We start from the raw sequence: 20,358 nt of genomic DNA, 5'->3' as shown, positions 1-20,358 counted from the left end.
CTCCAGCACCTATTTTCTGTTTCTATGGTTAAGAGACAATTGTGTTGGATCTCTGCAGAGTGGTTACATGGAAACAATTTTTTTCCTCAAGCCATTTTTTTAAACCAAGGAAGTTTTTTTTCCTGCTTGTCAATTTAGAAAGTAACTTTTAGGTTCTCTTGTTCATAATTGAAGTCATGTAATTTCCAATTTGGCCCACGTCATGCAAATAGTATCCTCATATTCATCAGTCGTGTTATATCTAATTTATTTTAAGGAAGCACGTGTTAGTAGAACAACCCGTACTTGAAGTTGAGCAATACAATACAGCTACTTTACTCCCTGACAAACTGCACTCTTGGTCACATCAAAAACTCACCACGACCATTCAATTAAATGCATTTCCTTTTTAAACTGAGTTTGGAGTCCATAACAAATGCATAGGATGTGTAGGAAAGAACTGCAGATGCTGGTTTAAATCAAAGGTAGACACATAATGCTGGAGTAACTCAGCGGGACAGACAACACCTCTGGAGAGAAAGAATGGATGAGGTTTTGGGTTGAGACCCTTCATCTGAAGAAGGGTTTCGACCGGAAACATCACCCATTCCTTCACTCCAGAGATGCTGCCTGTCCCGCTCAGTTACTCCAGCCTTACCAGATGCAGACAGCTATACATATTAATCTATCCCTGGACAAAAGAATGAGATTAAATGACTGATACATGCTATTTGGCCACTAAGGTAACTTAAGCTAGATTTTAATAAACCACAGTCTATCCTAAAGAGTAGAAACAAGGGCCAGCAGATGCTGGTTTATACCAAAGATAGACACAAAGTGTTGCAGAAAATCAGCGGGTCTGGCAGCATTTTTGAACAAAACGGATAGGTGGTGTTTCTTCCAAATGAAAGTAGGGGGTCCTACATTCAGTCCCTACTTCAGTCTGAAGAAGGGTCTCGACCTGAGATGTCACCTATCCATGTTCTCCACAGATGCTGCCTGACCCGCTGGGTTACTCCAGCACTTTGTGTCTATCTTTCATAGCTTAACCTATTCTGGCATAGATCTAAAGACTAATTTGAGTGTTGTGCAAAGATCATAAGGTCACGTGGTCATATGTAATAGGATCAGAATTAGGCCATTTGGCCCTTCAAGTCTACTCCACCATTCAATCATGGCTGATCTATCTCTCCCTCCTAACCCCATTCTCTGCCTTCTCCCCATTACCCCTGACACCCATACTAATCAAGAATTTATTTATCTCTGCTTTAAAAATATCTATTGACGGCCTCCACAGCCTTCTTTGGCAAAGAATTCCACAGATTCACCACCCTCTGACTAAAGAAATTCCTCTCAACTCCTTCATAAAGGAACATCCTTTAATTCTGAGGCTATGACCTCTAGTCCTAGACTCTCCCACTACTGAAAACATCCTCTCTACATCCACTCGCTCCATATCTTTCACTATTCAGTACGTTTCAATGAGGTCCCCCCTCAATCTTCTAAACTCCAGCAAGTACAGGCCCAGTGCCATTAAACGCTCATCTTAAGTTAACCCACTCATTCGTGGGATCATTCTTGTCAACCTCCTCTGGACCCACTCCAGGGCCAGCACATCCTTCCTCAGATATGGTGCCCAAAAGTGGTCTGACCAGCACCTTTTAGAGCCTTATTGGGCGAGTATTTTGAATTCCTACCCCCCCCCTCCTCCTTCCCCCACCCCAATACAGTTTGCACAGTTTACATTGTAAAATGAATCTTACAAGTGGCCTCCAATATGAGGCACGGGGGTGGCGCAGCGGTCGAGTTGCTGCCTTACAGCGTCAGAGACCTAGGTTCGTTCCTGACTACGGGTCCTGTCTGTATGGGGTCTGTACGTTCTTCCTGTGACCACATGTGTTTTCTCGGGGTGCTCCGATTTCCTCCTACACTCCACGGACCCGCAGGTTTGTAGGCTAATTGCCTTGGGTTAAATTGTCACTGGTGCATAGGATAGTGCTAGTGTACGGGATGATCCCTGGTCGGCATGGTCTTGGTGGGCCGAAGGGCCTGTTTCCACGCTATTGCTCTAAAGACTAAAGACTAGTTTAGAGTTTAGAGATACAGCAGCGAAACAGTCCTTTCGGCAAAGCCGAGTCCGCACCGCCCAGCGATCACCGCACTTTGAAACTATCCTACACATGCTAGGGACAATCCACATTTATAGCATGCCAATTAACCTACAAACCTGCACATCTTTGGAGTGTAGGAGGAAACCAAAGTTCTCGGTGAAATCCCACGAGGTCACCAGGAAAATGTCCAAACAGCACCCGTGGTCAGGATCGAACCCGGGTCTCTGGCACAGTAAGCACTGTATGGCAGCATCTCTGCCACTGCGCCCCTTTGCCAAGTTAATGGAGTAGAACTGTCCTTGATTGCCTGAATGTCTCTCCTCTTGCAACTTGGCCTGGGAGGATCATGAGAAATACAGTGGAGCTGTGTCGCCACAAATACCTAGCGTTCATTTCTGAACAGCTGAATAAACTAATAGCAGAGACGTGTTCTGTGTATTGGCAACGGTGGCCCAGCGGTAATATAATATTGGAAAGCCGCAGTTGCGCGAGTGGCGGTGGGATCATTTGTCGGGGGCATTTTGATCTATCGCTTGGAGTGTGCAACACAAGTGGTGCATGGTTCAACGTGTGGTTTAGTCAGGAAGAGGAACTCTGAGCATGAGTGCTCGAAGATTGACGAGTCAGGATATGCACCAGAATACACACTCAAATGCCCGTCGCTCTTCACTGTAACGAGGCCCATCTGTCACAGATTCAATGGATGGTGTTTGGAGCTCCAGTCAGAAAGCATTTTAGCATTTTTATGGGTGGCACAGTAGCACAGTGAACTCTTCTTCGGACCAGCGTTCCCCGCACATTAACACTATCCTACACACACTAGTGACAATTCACATTTCTACCAAGCCAAGTAACCTTCAAAAACGCACGTCTTTGGAGTGCGAGGATTAACAAAGAAGGAGCATTACCTGAATTTCTCATGCGTGGAGGATTTATAAGGCAGCACAGTGGTAGAGCTGCTGTCACACAGCGCCAGGCACAGGGGTTCGATCCTGACTACGGGTGCTGCATCCTTGTGAACGTTTAGATTTTCTCCGGGTGCTCCGGTTTCCTCCCATATTCCAAAGATGTGCAGTTTTGTAGGTTATTTGGCTTCTGTAATTTGTCCCTAATGTGCAGGATGTGAATGTGGTTCTAACATAGAACTAGTGAACGGGTGATCGATGGTCAGCATGAACATGGTGGGCCGAAGGACCTGTTTCCACACTGTATCTCTAAGCTAAACTAACATACAACATAGATTGTAGAAGAGTATAGCACAAGAACAGGGCCTTCGGTCTGTGCCAAACATGGAATAGGTTTATGGGGATGTTGCCAGGACTTGAGGGCCTGAGCTATAGGGAGAGTTGAGCAGACTAGGGCTTTATTCCTTGTGGCATTTAAAAGGTTTTAGATAGGCATATGGATATACAGGGGATATAGGGATATGGATCATGTGCAGGCAGATGAGATGAGTTTATCTTGCATCATGTTTGGCACAGACATTGAGGGTTGAAGGGCTTGTTCCTGTGCTGTATTGCTTTATTTTTTATTTTAATTTAGTTTAGAGCAGTGGTTCCCAATGTGGGGCGTACGCCCCACTGGGGGGCAATTTGATTTTTAAGGGGGGCAATTGAGCGCGACTGAGGAGGTCTGGGTCCAAATTTCCGATTTTTATTTTTTTGGATTTTCCATCAGGTAAACATATGTAGTTTATGTTTCAGATGTTATTTTGAGTAAATAATTTTTTTGGGGTAAAAATGGTCTTTATTGTGTAGTTATTACATAATCACCACGCCATCGCTCTTCATGCACGTCGCACGAAGCGCGCAAGGTCATGGGAGAACCTTATTTATTGAATTGGATTTAGAAATGCGATTCCACCTGCGATGGGTGGGCATCAGGATTTTAGAGGTGATTAGGTGGGGCATGGCCAAAAAAAGGTTGGGAACCACTGGTTTAGAGATACAGCACGGAAACGGGCTCTTCGACCCACCGAGTCCGCGTCGACCACTGATCACCCCGTACACTAACACTATCCCACACACAAGGGGACGTTACAATTTTTACCAACGCCAATTAACCTACAACCCAGCACGTCTTTGGAATGCGGGAGGAAACCGGCGCACCCGGGGGAAACCCACGCGTTCACGGGGAGAACGTCCAAACTCCTATGTTTTAGATCAAGGACATTGACTGGTAAAATAGCAGAGTATGGCTGTCCAGTCTGTAACCAGGGTGATACCAGGGATTGCAGTGGTGGTAACGGATCAGACAGCCATCATCCTAATAATGGTAGTTGGCATGGGGTGGCTCAGTTTCAACACATGTCTGCTCTCATTGCCAGAACAATGTGCTTCAGCTGGGAACAAGAAAAGGGAGGGCTGCTTGCCTTTCTTACCTTTGTACAAGTAACCATGTCCTGATACTAAATGGAGGAACAATCTTCATGTCATACCGGCTAGGTTAAAGAACAGGAGGTTGACAGATTCTTGATTAGTATAGGGGTTGTGGGGAGAAGGCAGGAGAATGGGTTTGAGAAGGAAAGAGATCAGCCATGATTGAATGGCAGAGCAGACCTGATGGGCCGAATGGCCTAATTCTGCTACTAGAACCTATGAAGAAAAATGTTGATAACCTATAATAACCTATAAAATTTGTGGAGGATATTTCCACTAGTAGGAGAGTCTTGGACCAGAGGCCATAGCCTCAGAATAAAAGGATATTCCTTTAGGATGAGAGGAATTTCTTTAGTCAGAGGGTGGTGAATCTGTGGAATTATTTGCCACAGAAGGCTGTGGAGGCCGTCAATGGATATCTTTAAGGCGGAGATTGATGGGTTCTTGATTAACAACTCATCAGCTGGTGTGACGTCAATAACCTTCAACTCAATGTCAATAAAACAAAATAAATAACTGTGGACTTCAGGAAGAAACAGACAGCACGCATCCCACTCACCATCAATGGCAGTGCAGTGGAGTCTGTGAAAAGCACCAAGTTCCTGGGAGTGCACATCACAGATGATCAGACATGGTCCACCAATACCATCTCCCTAGTCAAGAAAGCTCAGCAACGCCTCCACTTCCTTCGACGGATGAGAAGAGCCGACCTCCCCCCTTCTGCCCTCACCACTTTTTACAGGGGTGCCATTGAGAGCATTCTTACCAGCAGCCTCTCAGTCTGGTATGGCAGTTGCTCTGCTGCTGACCAGAAGGCCCTACAGAGAGTGGTGAGGACTTATACCCATCTCGCTGTTGCAAGAGAGCAACCAATATCATCAAAGACACCACCCACCCAGCACACAAACTGTTCACTCTCCTACCATCTGGCAAGCGCTACCGCAGCATGCAGAGCAAAACCACCAGATTTAAAAACAGCTTTTACCCTCAGGCCATCAGATTACTCAACACACTCAAGAAAATTCTTTTCTATATTGCACCTTTATTATTGCACTTTAATATCATACCTCAAAATTTTACTACAGTCTGGCACACTGAATATTTTAAATAATGTATATTGTCTATCTTGTCTGTCTGTGTTATAAATATTACTTGCACATTTGGAGTATGGGGAAACGCAATTTCAATCCAATTTATTTTTAATTGACAATAAAGTTTACTTTGACTTTGACTTGACTAAAGGGAGTCAGGGGTTATGGGGAGAAGGCAGGAGAATGAGGTTGAGAGGGAAAGATAGATCAGCCATGATTGAATGGTAGAGTGGACTTGATGGGCGGAATGGCCTAATTCTGCTCCTATAACCTATGAATGTGAACTTATTTAAGGTTGATGTGGTTTTCACAGGGTTGCGATGCCTTCTCAGTTGGGCATTTTTGTTCTTCCACTAAAATCCCCCTGCATTAAGTCCAAGCTACTGCAGTATGAAGAAGGGTCCCAACTTGAAACGTCACCCCTACATCTTCTCCAGAGATGCTGCCTGATCCGCTGAGTTACTCCAGCACTTTGTGTTTTTTTTTCGTGAGTCATCATGAAGATAGCATTAAGTTGAACAGAGGGCAGGAAGGATGAGCAAGGATGTTGGCAGTATTAGAGGGACTGGATGGGCAAGCTAGGACATTATTCCTTGGAGCTCAGGAGGCTGAGGAGTGATCTTATGGAGAGTCTGAATGCTTATCAGAATGAAAGAGTCTTGATTGAGATTACCTGGAACTGAGGCCACCGTTTCCTCTGTAAAGAACACTTATGCCCCTGTCCCACTTAGAAACCTGAACGGAAACCTCTGGAGACTTTGCGCCCCACCCCTAGGTTTCAATGCGGTTCCCGGAGGTTGCAGGTGATTGCCAGAGGTTGCAGGTATTGGAAGCAGGTAGGGAGACTGACAAAAACCTCCGAGACTCTTCTTGTACACCTTTTGCATCATACACACGTGAGTTATTTTCGTCCTGTGTCTTAGATTAGTTTAAATTATTATTGTCACGTGTACTGAGGTACAGCGAAAAGCTTTTTTGTTGCATGCTATCCAGTCTTTGGAGTGTGGGGAAAACCAGCATCGTCAATTCTTTGTTTCCACAGTGAAAAGCTTTTGTTTGCATGCCTTCTAAGCAAAGAATATAATACAATCAAACTGTCCACAGTGCACAGATATAGGATAATGGGCACAGCATTTAGTGTAAAGTATCACATTTAGCAGCTAGTATTCGAGCCGGAGTTTATCACAGGCAATATTACTATAATAGATTCATTTACTTTAGACATGCAGCATGGAAACTGGTCTTTGGTCCCACCAAGTCCACTCAGACCACTGATCACCCGTTCACGCTAGTTCTATGTTATCCCACTTTCTCATCCACTCTGTACACTCTGTCCGGGCCGCTGAGGATGTTCTCCGTCGGTGTTCCATCGTTCCTGGCGAGAGGGCCTGGGCATCGGGCCGCCCATGGCGGCGACTGCGGGTGCTCGGGAGGCCCCGACCACGGGTGAACGTCTGGGAAGATCGGCGGGGAGGCTGGCTGGACTATGGTACCTTCCTCAACTTTGGTGCCACTGTGGGGTAATGTTGTGTTGTGGACTTCAGTGTGTGTGCTTTTTTTAAATATTGTTTATTTATTTATTTTTATGTTACTTGACTGTAAGGAAAATCCATTTCGTTGTCTCTTATGAGATAATGACAATAAATTGAATACAAACCAATACAATACAATACACACTAAGGGCAATTTCTAGAGACCAGTTAAGTTACAAACCTGCACGTCTTTGGTATGTGGGAGGAAACCAGAGCACCCAGAGGAAATCCACACTGTCACAGGGAGAATGTTCAAACTCCATACATACAGCACCTGAGGTCAGGATCGAAACTGGTTCTCTGGTGCTGTGCGGCAGGAACTCTGCCACCGTGCCCTTCTGGCCTTCATCACTTTGCTGCGTGTGTGTGTGGGGGGTAGTTTACTGTTGCGAATTGGCTGCCGTGTATCCTGTGCTACAAGTTAGGTTAAACGGATATACATAGAACCTAGAACAGTACAGCACAAGAACAGGCCCTTCCTCCCATAATGTCTGTGTCAAACATGATGCCTACTTAAACTGATCACCTCTGCTCCATGATCCATATCCCTGTTTTCCCTGCATTTCCATGTTCCTATCTAAAAGCCTCGTAAATACCATGAGCATATCTGCCTCCACCTCCATGCCGGGCAGTGCCCTCGACACGGTGTAAAAAAAACTTACCTCACATAACTCCATTAAACTTTCCCCCTCTCATCTTATAGATGTACCCTCTAGTGTTGGGCATTTCCACCCTGGGGAAAAAGGTTCTGTGTCTACTCTATGGATATGAATTGTGTGATACAGAAATATAGGTGGAGGCAGATTTGAGAGACATTTGGATGGGCACATGAATGTGCAGGGAATGGAGGGATATGGATCACATACAGGGAGGTTTAATTCGGCATCATTTTTAGGCATAGAGATTTTGGGCCGAAGGGCCTGTTCCTGTGCTGTACTGCTATACATTCTATGGTGTGAGAGTGTATATTTAATTCAGAGTGCTGTACTTTTCAATATTTACGTTATAAATACAAGTCCTTTCAGTTTACAATGGTTCAGTGTGAACGGAAGTAACTTAATTTTGTTAAGGTGCTGTCATATTTTGTCACCTTGTTCCTGGAAGTAAATCTGTTTTGTTTTTAACTTTCCAGTCAAGGCTGTCAGAGACCTTTTGTTAGATGAACCAGCAGTGTAGTACATAGAGAACGTGGTGTATTAAACAAAGTGCCTTAATGCACTGCAGCAGAACAGGCTTCCCGCATTGTTGACATGGCTGGTAAAGTGCTGTGTTACAAAGAGATCATTTTACCTGGTGTTGCAATGTGCTGGAGCTGAACAGTGAGCACTGTGTTATGTGGATGACTGGCGAGGTTGCCTATTGAACACTGGGGTGAATACTGCCCAGTCCATCACGGGTACTGACCTCCCCACCATCGAAGGCATTTACAGGAGTTGCTCAAGAAGGCAGCAAGCATCATCGGAGACCCACACCACCCTGGCCACACACTCTTGCCATCAGGAAGAAGATATAGCAGCCTGAAAACTGTAATGTCCAGCTTCAGGAACAACTCCACTAAAGCCATCAGCTATTAAACACTACAACCTCCAAATAAGCTCTGACTACATAGACTTGGGGAGGGGGAGGGTGGCATTGCTGTGTGTGTATATGTGTGTATGTGTTTAGGAAGGAACTACAGATGCTGGTTCAAACTGAAGACAGAGACAAAAAGCTGGAGTAACTCAGCGGGTCAGGCAGCATCTATGGAGATAAATGAATAGGTGACGTTTCGACACGAGACACCTTTCTTCAGACTGAGAGTCAGGAGAAAGAGATATAGACTGATGTAGAGAGATAAAGAAAAAAAGAATGAAAAATACGAAAAAGTACTGATGATCAAGGAAAGGTGGAGCTCACAATGGTCAATTGTTGGCTGTGGGCTAGTGTTAATGAGTTATACAGGCAGTTATACAGGACAACAGTGAAACCAGTATGATGACTATGGTGGGGGAGGGACGGAGAGAGGTTACTTGAAAATATATATATATATAATTCCTGAATTTTCAAGATTTTTTTTCTCATTTATTATATTGTTTACAGAGTACTATGTTTATACTAGACTAAGTGGGACCCGTTGGGTCCCAGCTTCACATGGGAGGGCTGGTCCCCCAACGCAATATTCCACCTCTGCACCACTTCCAATATTGCTGACCAGTGGGGGGGCTTTCTGGAGCGCTAGTATGTGTGTTGTGGGGTCAAAGCGACTGGTTTCCAGAGGGCTAGTATGGACATTGTGGGCTGAATGGATTCTTGGGCTGGCAGCTCAGTCACTCTGGCCGGGCAGCTCAGTCACTCAGGCTGTTGTGCACTGAAGGGACTGGTTTCCAGAGGGCTAGTATGGACATTGTGGACTGAATGGATTTTTGGACTTGCAGTTCACTAAGTCATGGGTGGTGGGCTGGCACTTCAGTCACTTACAGCTGGTGGGCTGGCATTTCATTTACTCATGGCTGGTGGGCTGGCAGCCCTGTCACTCACAGCTGGTGGTGGCAATTCACTCAGTCACCCCTCTTCCCTTCTCCCCCCACTCTGCTCCATGCCATTCTCCCCTCCCCCACACACATTCAGTCTATCTCCCCTCAATCTCCCCCATGCACTCTTAGTGGCTCTCCGACAGCGCAACCATTCCTGCTTATTAGGTTACTATTGTGATGAAGAGCACGCAGGCATGGCAAGTGGAAAAAGGATTTATTAAAAGTTTAAAATGTGAATGGCTTAAAATATAACAACAATTTAAACGTTAAAGACGAGATTTATTAAGTTATTTTTTGTTGTGTCTCTTGCTGTGTTCTGCTGTTCACTGCCTCTTGATATTAAAAAAAAGACAATTTTAATATAGAGAGATTAAGCGGTCAAATTTTAACAAAGAAAATCTGAGAATTTACCTCAAAAGTCATCATGGAGTGCAGGCCGCAAGTCCAACCTCACAGCACTCCAAGCCAATTATGCACACACACACACACACGCACACAGCCAGCCACACACACACACACATACACACACACACAGAAATACACACAAACACAAAGACACACACACACACACACAGTCACAAACACGTACACACATTCACACAGACACACTCACACAGATACTCAGACACTCACGCAGACACACACTCAGACACACATACAACAGCCACACATACAGCCACTCATACACAGAGACACAGTCAAACACTCACACATACAGATACTCACACATATACACACACTCATACACAGACACTCATACACTCATCCACAGATACTTACACAGACACAGCAACTCATACATACGCACGCACAGACAGACGACGCGCACACACACTTTAGAAGCAATAGAGATACTATCTGCAAGCATTTTAGAACCAATGGAGACACTTTTTGCAAGCATTAGAACCAATAGACATTTTTATGCAAGCATTGTAGAACCAATAGAGACACCTTTTTGCAGGCATTTTAGAACCAATAGAGACACTTTTTTTCAAGCATTGTAAAACCAATAGAGACACTTTTTGCAACCTTTAGAACAAATAGACATTTTTTGTAAGCATTTTAGAACCAACACATTTTTTGCAAGCCTTTTAGAACCAAAAAAGACACATTCTGCAAGCATTGTTGAACCAAAAGAGACACTTTTTGCAAACATTTTAGAACCAATAGACACTTTCTGCAAAAATCTTAGAACCACTTAGGGCACTCACATTTGAGTAGACATGTGTTCAGTGTTATTCACAGCTCAGAGAAACGTGACGCTCTGCCTTCCTCAATCTTGAAGAGACTGTGAGGCACACCACTTCCGGGTTTTATAGTCCCACCCCCTACCACCTTTGCAAGCATTTTAGAACCAATAGAGACACTTTTTGCAAGCATTTTAGAACCAATAGACATTTTTTTTGCAAGCTTTAGAACCAATAGACTTTTTTTTTTGCAAGCTTTAGAACCAATAGTCATTTTTTTTGCAAACTTTAGAACCAATAGTCATTTTTTGCAAGCTTTAGAACCAATAGACATTTCTCTCGGAAATCGCAGCACAGATGGCCAAAAGCGGTCAAGAACAGGGATTTAGTAATATAGATATTTTGTTGTGCTGCTGCAAGTAAGCATTTCAATGTTCTGTCTGGGACATATGACAATAAAACACTTTAAACTCGTGTTTTGAGAGAAAGCTCTCTTCTCCCCCAGTGCAAGTGACAGAATGTTTCTGCAATTACTTCTATCATTCGGGAGGCACGGTGGCCCAGCGCTTTATCTGCTGCCTTGCAGCGCCAGAGACCCAAGTTTGATCCTGACTATATGTGCTGCCTGTACAAAGTTTGTACGTTCTCCGCATGGGATTTCGCCCGGTGCTCCAGTTTCCTCCCACTCTCCAATAACTGGATAGCACGCAACAAAAAAGCTTTTCACTATACACGTGACAATAAACTAAGCTAAACAAAACAATATGACCCAGACTCTAGAAACCAGGAACTGCAAATGCTGTTTAATACACAAAACGTCACAACATGCTGGAGCAACTCAGTAGGTCAGGAAGCACCTCTGGATAACATGGATAGGTGACGTTGCGGTTCTGAAGATGTATTTCCTTGCTGGTCAATCTATATATTGGATCCTTATCAATAAAAAGATAAAATCCCCGTGCATTGTTCGTTTTAATATCTTTCTTGATTGATCGATTAAAAGATCCAGTCTGGAAACAGACCCTTCAGCACACTGAGTCCATGCCAACCATCAATCACTCGTTCACATTAGTTCTATGTTATCCAATTTCTCATCCACTCCCTACACACTAGGGGCAATTTATAGAGGCCAATTAACCTACAAACTCGCACGCCTTTAGGGTTCAGGAAGACAATAGACAATAGGTGCAGGAGTAGGCCATTCGGCCCTTCGAGCCAGCACCACCATTCAATATGATCATGGCTGATCATCCCCAATCAGTACCCCGTTCCTGCCTTCTGCCGATATCCCCTGAAAACCTCTGGGGGAAACCAGAGCACCTGGAGAAAACCCACGCGGTCACAGTGAGGACGTACAAACTCCATACAGACAGCACCCAAGGCCAAGATCAAACCTGGGTCTCTGGCCCTGTGAGGCAGTGGCTTTGCCAGCTGCGCCACTGTGCTGAACCATTCCCCATTGAACACGATGGTGTGATTTTAATCGTGCTTTACCTCAAGTGCCAACAGACAGGCCGGGTGGCTGTTTGTAGGCAACCTGTTTAAGCCCTGCTATGCTTCATGAATCTTTTTACATAGCAAGTTGACTGTAAACCTGTTGTCATGGAACAATGCAACAAATATTTGAGGTTTAGCCTGAGTACTGAGCAAATGATGTTTATAGCCTGACCTTTCACAACTGCTGAACAATAGTTGTTTGCTCATTCTGGTCTTTGCACTGCCTGGGGGCTCAATTTCCCCTGGCAGAGGTCCCAGGCAAGGTGACCAGATTGGAAGCAAAATGCTGGGTTACAAGCGAAAGACAATTAGTTGTGTTCAGGAATGTAATGTGATGCTTTTACATTTGACTTTTGCTCATTTGCATTTATTCCTTTGGGCAGAACTGACAAATCGGACAGACCTAACGCCGCAGGCAAAACCGACCTCAACGTTTTGCATCGAGAGAGAGGGAGAGAACACACGTTAGCAGGTAAGAGCACAAGTTTGAAGTTCAGACGTTATACAAGGTATTAATACGTTGGTGGATAAATCCTTGCATTCTTGCTTTGAAGCACAGGTATGATAATTGTGCTGCTGTACATGAGCGTGTACTTGGTCGATGGAGGTGAGCAGAAATAAATAGCATATACCACTTGCTGAATAAGCTTGTGAGATATTTAGGTTCAGGTTTATTGTTATCATGTGAACCAAGGTGTACAAAGCTGTGTTTTGCATGCTATCCAGACAGATCAGATAATTTCATCATTGCAATCAAGTCAAATTCAAGTACAATGGGTAGAGCAAATGGGGAAGATACAGAGTGCTGAATATAGTTCTTATCATTGTAGTGTATCAGTTCCTTAGACATAATCCAATGTCCGCAATGGGGTAGAGGTGAATTGGACAGTACCCTAACTTTTGGAAGGTCCGTTCAGAAGCCTGAAAACGGAGGGGGAAAAGCTGTTGCTGAGTCTGGTGGTGCGCGCGTTCAAGCTTCTGTATCTTCTCACTGATGGGAGCGGGGAGAAGAAGGAACGGCATAAAGGGGTGTCAAGCAGTTACCCGTCCAAGGCGCGATGCTTTGTGTGGTGCATCTGTAGACGTTTTATCTGTGGATCTTTGTTCTCTGGCTCCCAGCAGTGAATAGACATTGGGAACCTAACCTGCTGGATGGGAGCGATGCTCCAAAATGTATCACAGGAGGAATTATCAAACAGGTTTTGACACTGAACATATTTCCGAACACAGTTTGACATATGATGAGCGTTTGACCACACTGGGCCTGGACTCGCTGGAGTTTAGAAAGATGAGGGCTGAGCTCATTGAAATTTACTGAACAGTGAAAGGCCTAGATAGAGTGGATGTGGAGAGGATGGTTTCAATAGTAGAAACGTCTAGGACCAGAGGCCATAGCCTAAAAATAAAGGACGTACCTTTAGCTGGGAGATAAGGAGGAATTTATTTTGTGTTAAATCTGTGGAATTCATGGCCTCCACAGCCTTCTGTGGCAAAGTCAATGGATATTTTTAAGGCGGAGATTGATCGATTCTTAAATAGTACGGGGTTATGGGAAGAAGGCAGAAGAATTGGGTTGAGAGGGAAAGATGGATCAGCCATGACTGATGGGCCGAATGGCCTATTTCTGTTTCTAGAAGTTAGAACTGAACCATGTGGTAGCACAGAAGCCCAAAGGCTTGGTCAGAGAGTTACAACTTAAATTAAGCTTAGTGTCCAATGTTTAGACTATAAAAGTGTCCGTAGAGTCCGTAAAGTCATGTTTATGGCGCACTCAAGGGTGGGTCTGTACTATGTACTGATAAAGGATTGTGAGAAAAAGAAGCAGGAGATAGCTTTGTGGTGCTCTGCTCTTCATGGCTGATCTTTTATCTCAGTGCCAATATCCTGCACAAGGAGGTAGGATAGTAAAGAAGGTGTATGGCAGGGGATTGAGTATAAAAATTGAGGTATTTTTGCAGCTGTGTAAAAGTATAGTTAGGCGACAATTGTATTGTGTGTAGTTCTGGTCACCCCCCATACAGGAAGGTTGTGGAGGCTTTGGAGAGGGTGTAAAAGCCAGGATGCTGCCTGGTTGGAGCTATAAGGGGAGATTGACAAGCTTGGATTGTTCTCTCTGGAAGGTCGGAGCCAAAGGTGTGACCTCATAGTTATACAGTGTAGAAACAGGCCTTACGGCCCAACGTCCCCATGCCGTCCAACATGCCCCATCTACACTAGTCCCACCTGCCTACCATTGGCCCATATCCTATCTACTTACCTGTCTAAATGTATCTTAAATGTTGCAATAGTCCCTGCCTCAACTACACCCTCCAGAAGCTCATTCCATACATGTGTGAAAAGGTTGTCCCTCAGGTTCCTATTCATTCTTTAACCCCTCACCATAAACCTATGTTCTCTGCTTCTTGATTCTCCAACTGGGTAAAAGACTGTGCATCGGCCCGACCTATTCCTCTGATGATTTTGAACACTTCTATATAACGTCACCCCCCATTCTCCTGCGCTTCAAGAAATGGTCCTAGCCTACTCAACCTCGCCGTATAGCTCAGGTCCTCGAGTCCTGGCAGCATCCTTGTAAATCTTTTCTGCACCCTTCCCAGCTTGACAACATCCTTCGCATAACAGGGTGCCCAAAACTGAACACGATACTCTAAATGCGGCCTCATCAACACCTTATATAACTGCAACATTACCTTTCAACTTCTATACTCAATACTCTGACATATGGAGGACAATGTGCCGAAAGCCTTTTTGACCACCCTATCTACCTGTGATACTACTTTTAAGGAAAAGATAGGTTTAGTTTAGCTCAGAGATACAGCACAAAAACGGGTCTAAAAAGCTGGAGTAACTCAGCGGGACAGGCAGCATCTTTGGCGAGAAGGAATGGGTGATAGAAACATTGAAACATAGAAATTAGGTGCAGGAGTAGGCCATTCGGCCCTTCGAGCCTGCACCGCCATTCAATATGATCATGGCTGATCATCCAACTCAGTATCCCGTACCTGCCTTCTCTCCATACCCCCTGATCCCCTTAGCCACAAGGGCCACATCTAACTCCCTCTTAAATATAGCCAATGAACTGGCCTCAACTACCCTCTGTGGCAGAGAGTTCCAGAGATTCACCACTCTCTGTGTGAAAAAAGTTCTTCTCATCTCGGTTTTAAAGGATTTCCCCTTTATCCTTAAGCTGTGACCCCTTGTCCTGGACTTCCCTAACATCGGGAACAATCTTCCTGCATCTAGCCTGTCCAACCCCTTAAGAATTTTATAAGTTTCTATAAGATCCCCTCTCAATCTTCTAAATTCTAGAGAGTATAAACCAAGTCTATCCAGTCTTTCTTCATAAGGCAGTCCCGACATCCCAGGAATCAGTCTGGTGAACCGTCTCTGCACTCCCTCTATGGCAATAATGTCCTTCCTCAGATTTGGAGACCAAAACTGTACGCAATACTCCAGGTGTGGTCTCACCAAGACCTGATGTTTCGGGTCGAGCCCTTTCTTCAGACGAAGGATCTCAAGGCAGCGCAAGCAGCCACGTTAGGTCGCGCTTGCTGCATGGAGTCGCATGCTGGTGGGACAGGCCCTTAAGAATTTCATTGTTCTGTAGTTGGTCCACATGACAAATAAACACTCTTGACTCTCTTCACAACAAATCATATCATGTGCATTCCTCCACGTCATCTTTCTTTGTACACAGATGTTCTGTGTTTCGTGATTCCATGGGGGCATCCACTCAACCGTGCAGCTTCGGAACATTTTGTTTCCTTCCAAACTTAGTCAAAAGCTGGCAATCAAGAACTGTCATCCAAATTGATGAAGTACTGGGAAAATTAAAGGTGAATTTGCACCGTATTCCATCTCATTTCCTGGCACTGTGACTTCTTGCGATCCTGCGGTCATTTTCATGTGTAGGAAGGAACCGCAGATGCATGTTTAGACCGAAGATAGTCACAAAATGCTGGAGTAACTCAGCAGGTCAAGAAACATTCTGGCGAAAGGTTGACGTTTTGGGTCGAGACCCTTCTTCAGATTGAAAGTCAGGGGAGAGGGAAACTAGAGGTATGAAAAGGTTCAGAACAAATCAAAGCCAGTTCCATGATGACTCAAGGGAAAGTGGAGCCTACAGTGGTCAATTGTTGGCTGTGGAAGAGGTGATAACGAGTTTCATACCCATTCCAGAATTGGCACGGTTGCTGAGGCCTGCTCGGTGGGTTGGTTCCTTAAACTCTATCCTAAACTGGTCTTGGTCCAATCTTTCCTGATCCAACCACATTGACACTGGCCAAGAAAGCATACCAATGCCTCTACTTCCTCAGAGAAATGCGAGGAGTTGTATTTTAGGAAGTCTAACATGGGCAGGACCTACACAGTGAATGGCAGGGCTCAGGGGAGTGTTGTGGAGCAGAGGAGTGTAGGTACATAGTTCCTTGAAAGTGGTGTCACCGTTGTATAGGGAAGTCAAGAAGTCTTTTGGCACATTTAGAGTATTGTGTATTAGTTTTGGTCACCATGTTATAATAAAGATGCTAAGCTTGAAAGGGTTGAGAAAAGATTTACCAGGAAGTTGCCAGGACTCGAAGGACTGAGCTATATGGCGAGGTTGAGCAGGCTTGGACTTTATTATTTGGAGTGCAGGAGGGTGAGAGCTGATCTTATAGTGGTGAACAAAATCATGAGAGGAATAGATCGGGTAAACGCAGTTCATTATATGATCTTGAAGATAATGTGTGCTGTAATAACATACAACATTCGGGGAAACAGAGGCAGGAAACATGTTCCCGATGTTGTGGGAGTCCAGAACCAGGGGCCACAGTTTAAGAAGAAGGAGTAAGCCGTTTACAATGGAGACGAGGAAACACTTTTTCTCATAGAGAGTGGTGAGTCTGTGGAATTATCTGCCTCAGAGGGTGGTGGAGGCAGGTTCTCTGGATGCTTTCAAGAGAGAGGGCTCTTAAAAATAGCGGAGTCAGGGGATATGGGGAGAAGGCAGGAACGGGGTACTTATTGGGGATGATCAGCCATGATCACATTGAATGTCCAAAGGGCCATTCTGGCTCAAAGGGCCAAAAGGCCTACTCCTGCACCTATTGCCTATTTTCTATTGAAAACTATGTGTATAATGCAGGCTTAATTGCTTACTGTGATGTTTTGGTTGGGAAGCAGAACTACTTAAAAGTTACTATGGAAATTGTCAACAGAAAAAAAGCTGTCTTGGATTTAAACAGTATAAAGGACATACATTGTTTCAATGTTACCTATCTACAGTAATCAGACACCATTGTCTCTTAAGAACACAGGCAGTCAGTTTCACCCCAGGAAGCTATTGAAATTGACAAGCAACCCTTCAATTGTTATTTGCAATGTCACATACGGCCTTAAGTAGGCGGGCCCAAGCTACTTTATATCTCATTGGAGATCCTCGGACTATCTTTATTCGGACTTTACCGGACTTTATCTTGCACTTAACATTATTGCCTTTATCATTTATCTGTACACTGTGGATGGCTCGATTGTAATCATGTGTTGTCTTTCCACTGACTGGTTAGCACGCAACAAAATATTTTCACTGTACCTCGGCACATGTGACAATAAACAAAACTAAAGTATTTTTAGCTTGCAGCAACAAAAATAAACTCATAGCAAAGTAAAAGACCTGTATTTCTGAAAATGCTGCAGGAAAAAGAACTTTGTTATTATGAGTCTGTAGATTTCTAGCCCCCAACCCCGTATCCCTCATTGATACAATTATCGTAATAGTGCAATTTTCAATAGCACAGGATTTCTGAGAATCGCAACTATCATGTTATGGCAGATCGACCTAGATTACGGTAATACTACGCAATTTGTGATATTTACTGCAGATGGATAGTTCCATTTAGTGTTGTTTAGTTTAGAAATACAGTGCGGACACTGGCCCTTCAGCCCATCGAGTTCGCGCCAACCAGCGTTCCCCGCACACTAGTACTAACCAATGCACACCAGGGACGTTTTACAACCATAACCTGTAGTGGCCACCATGCCGCCCAGACTGTTCAAACTCTCTTCAAATTTGTAAGTATTATTTGGTATCTCCGCATCATGGGCAGTTCCAACAACCTATGGACTTATTGAAGCAACAAACTGTCTGCTGGAAGAACTCAGCAGCTCCACTGGTGTGTGCGAGGGTTTTTTGTTTTCAATTGAAACCTGTATCAAGAGTCCGAAATGTCCCAAATTATTGTCCGAAATGTCCAAAACAGAACAATGAAATTCTTACTTGCAGCAGCACGACAGAATATGTAAACACAGAACTGTAAACAATATAATAAACCATAAAAACATACACATACACTCGTGTAATATACATACATACATACATACATCGTTCGTGGATTTCCCTCGAGGTCGAGGATGATGGTCTATGTTCTGTTGTTTTTATGGACTCTCAGGTGGATCATGAATCCAATCCTGGCTTTTTTGTGCTGCTCACAGAACGAAGACGCCTGTGCGTGTGTTTGACGTGTACTTGCTGTTGCACTCCAAGAAGCAAACGGTCCTTCACAAATCAATCAACTAATTCCAATGGCAATGGAACCAAGACAATTGTAGCTGATAGATGTGTTGCAGCCTTCATCCACCTTCACAGCCGATGAGTTCAAGATAACTTCGTCCGCCTAGTCTGCCGTTGAGGTCTTGTAGGTTGGATCGTTCTTAGTCTGGATCCTCATCCTCGACCTTACCTCCATCGGTGGCCCTACCAGAAGCTGGTGCTTCCGACGGCATCGCTCTCGGAATCATCGGGACACGCAAGCTTCTTCACGATCCGACGAGGGTACATACATACACATGCATGTACACATATACATACACATGTTTTATGTGTGTGTGTGTGTATACATACAAACACACACACACACACACCAAACCACCAAACAATAATAGTCAAAAAGACAAAGCCAATGCCTCATCCCTTTCCATCTGAACCTTCCCACTGCAACCGCAGGAGATGCAACACCTGTCCCTCTACCTCCTCCCTCGACTGTCCAGGGACTCCGACAGTCCTTTAAGAAGGAACTGCAGATGCTGGACAATCTAAGGTACACAAAAATGCAGGAGAAACTCAGCAGGTGCATCAGCATCTATGGAGCGAAGGAAATAGGTAACGTTTTGGGCCGAAACCCTTCTTCAGACTGATGGGGGGAGGGGGGGGGTCGGGGAGAAGAAAGGAAAAAGGAGGAGGAGGAGGAGCCCGAGGGCTGAGGGAGAGATAGGAAGTGGAGGAGACAGCAAGGGCTAACAAAATTGGGAGAATTCAATGTTCATGCCCCCAGGATGCAGACTCCCCAAGCTCAGCACTTCAACTCCCCCTCCCATTCCGTATCCGACCTCTCTATCCTGGGTCTCCTCCATGGCCACAGCGAGCCCCACCGGAAATTGGAGGAACAGCACCTCATATTCCGCTTGGGGAGTCTGCATCCTGGGGGCATGAACATTGACTTCTCCAAATTTTGTTAGCCCTTGCTGTCTGAAAAAGGGTTTCGGCCCGAAACGTTGCCATATCCTCCGCTCCATAGATGCTGTTGCACCCGCTGAGTTTCTCCAGCATTTTTGTGTACCCCGACAGTCCTTTCAGGTTAGGCAGAGGTTCACTTGCACCTTCTCCAACCTCATCTACTGTGTCCGTTGTTCAAGATGTGGACTCTTATACATCAGCGAGACCAAACGTAGACTGGACGATCGTTTCGCTGAAAACCTTCGCTCAGTCCACCTGAACCAACCCGATCTCCCGGTTGCCAAACACTTTAATTCCGCTTCCCATTCCCACACTGACCTTTCTGTCCTGGGCCTCCTCCATCATCAGAGTGAGGCTAATCACAAATTGGAGGAACAACATCTCATATTTCACTTGTGCACTTTACAACCCAGTGGTGTGAATTTCTCTAACTTCAAGTAACGCCTGCATTCCCTCTCTCTCCATCCCTCCCCCACCCAAGTCGCAACCGTTTCCTGTTCTCACCTAGCAAACAGCTAACAATGGCCTGTTTCCTTTATCATCATTACTTGTTAGTATATCTTTCATTTATTTGTTCT

General features: G+C 44.8%; 1 protein-coding gene across 1 annotated transcript in view; it reads left to right on the top strand.

The window, feature by feature from the left end:
* Positions 1–20,358, top strand: part of bmpr1ba (bone morphogenetic protein receptor, type IBa) — a 405,420-nt gene that overhangs the window by 116,346 nt on the left and 268,716 nt on the right. The window contains exon 2 of the mRNA XM_055641394.1: positions 12,672–12,760. The gene's annotated coding sequence lies outside the window, so the exon portion shown is untranslated. The remainder of the gene's footprint in view (positions 1–12,671; positions 12,761–20,358) is intronic.

The sequence above is a fragment of the Leucoraja erinacea genome, chromosome 1 (genome assembly GCF_028641065.1).
Source record: "Leucoraja erinacea ecotype New England chromosome 1, Leri_hhj_1, whole genome shotgun sequence".
Lineage (NCBI taxonomy): Eukaryota > Metazoa > Chordata > Chondrichthyes > Rajiformes > Rajidae > Leucoraja > Leucoraja erinaceus.
This window is presented reverse-complemented; position numbering and strand designations above follow the sequence as displayed.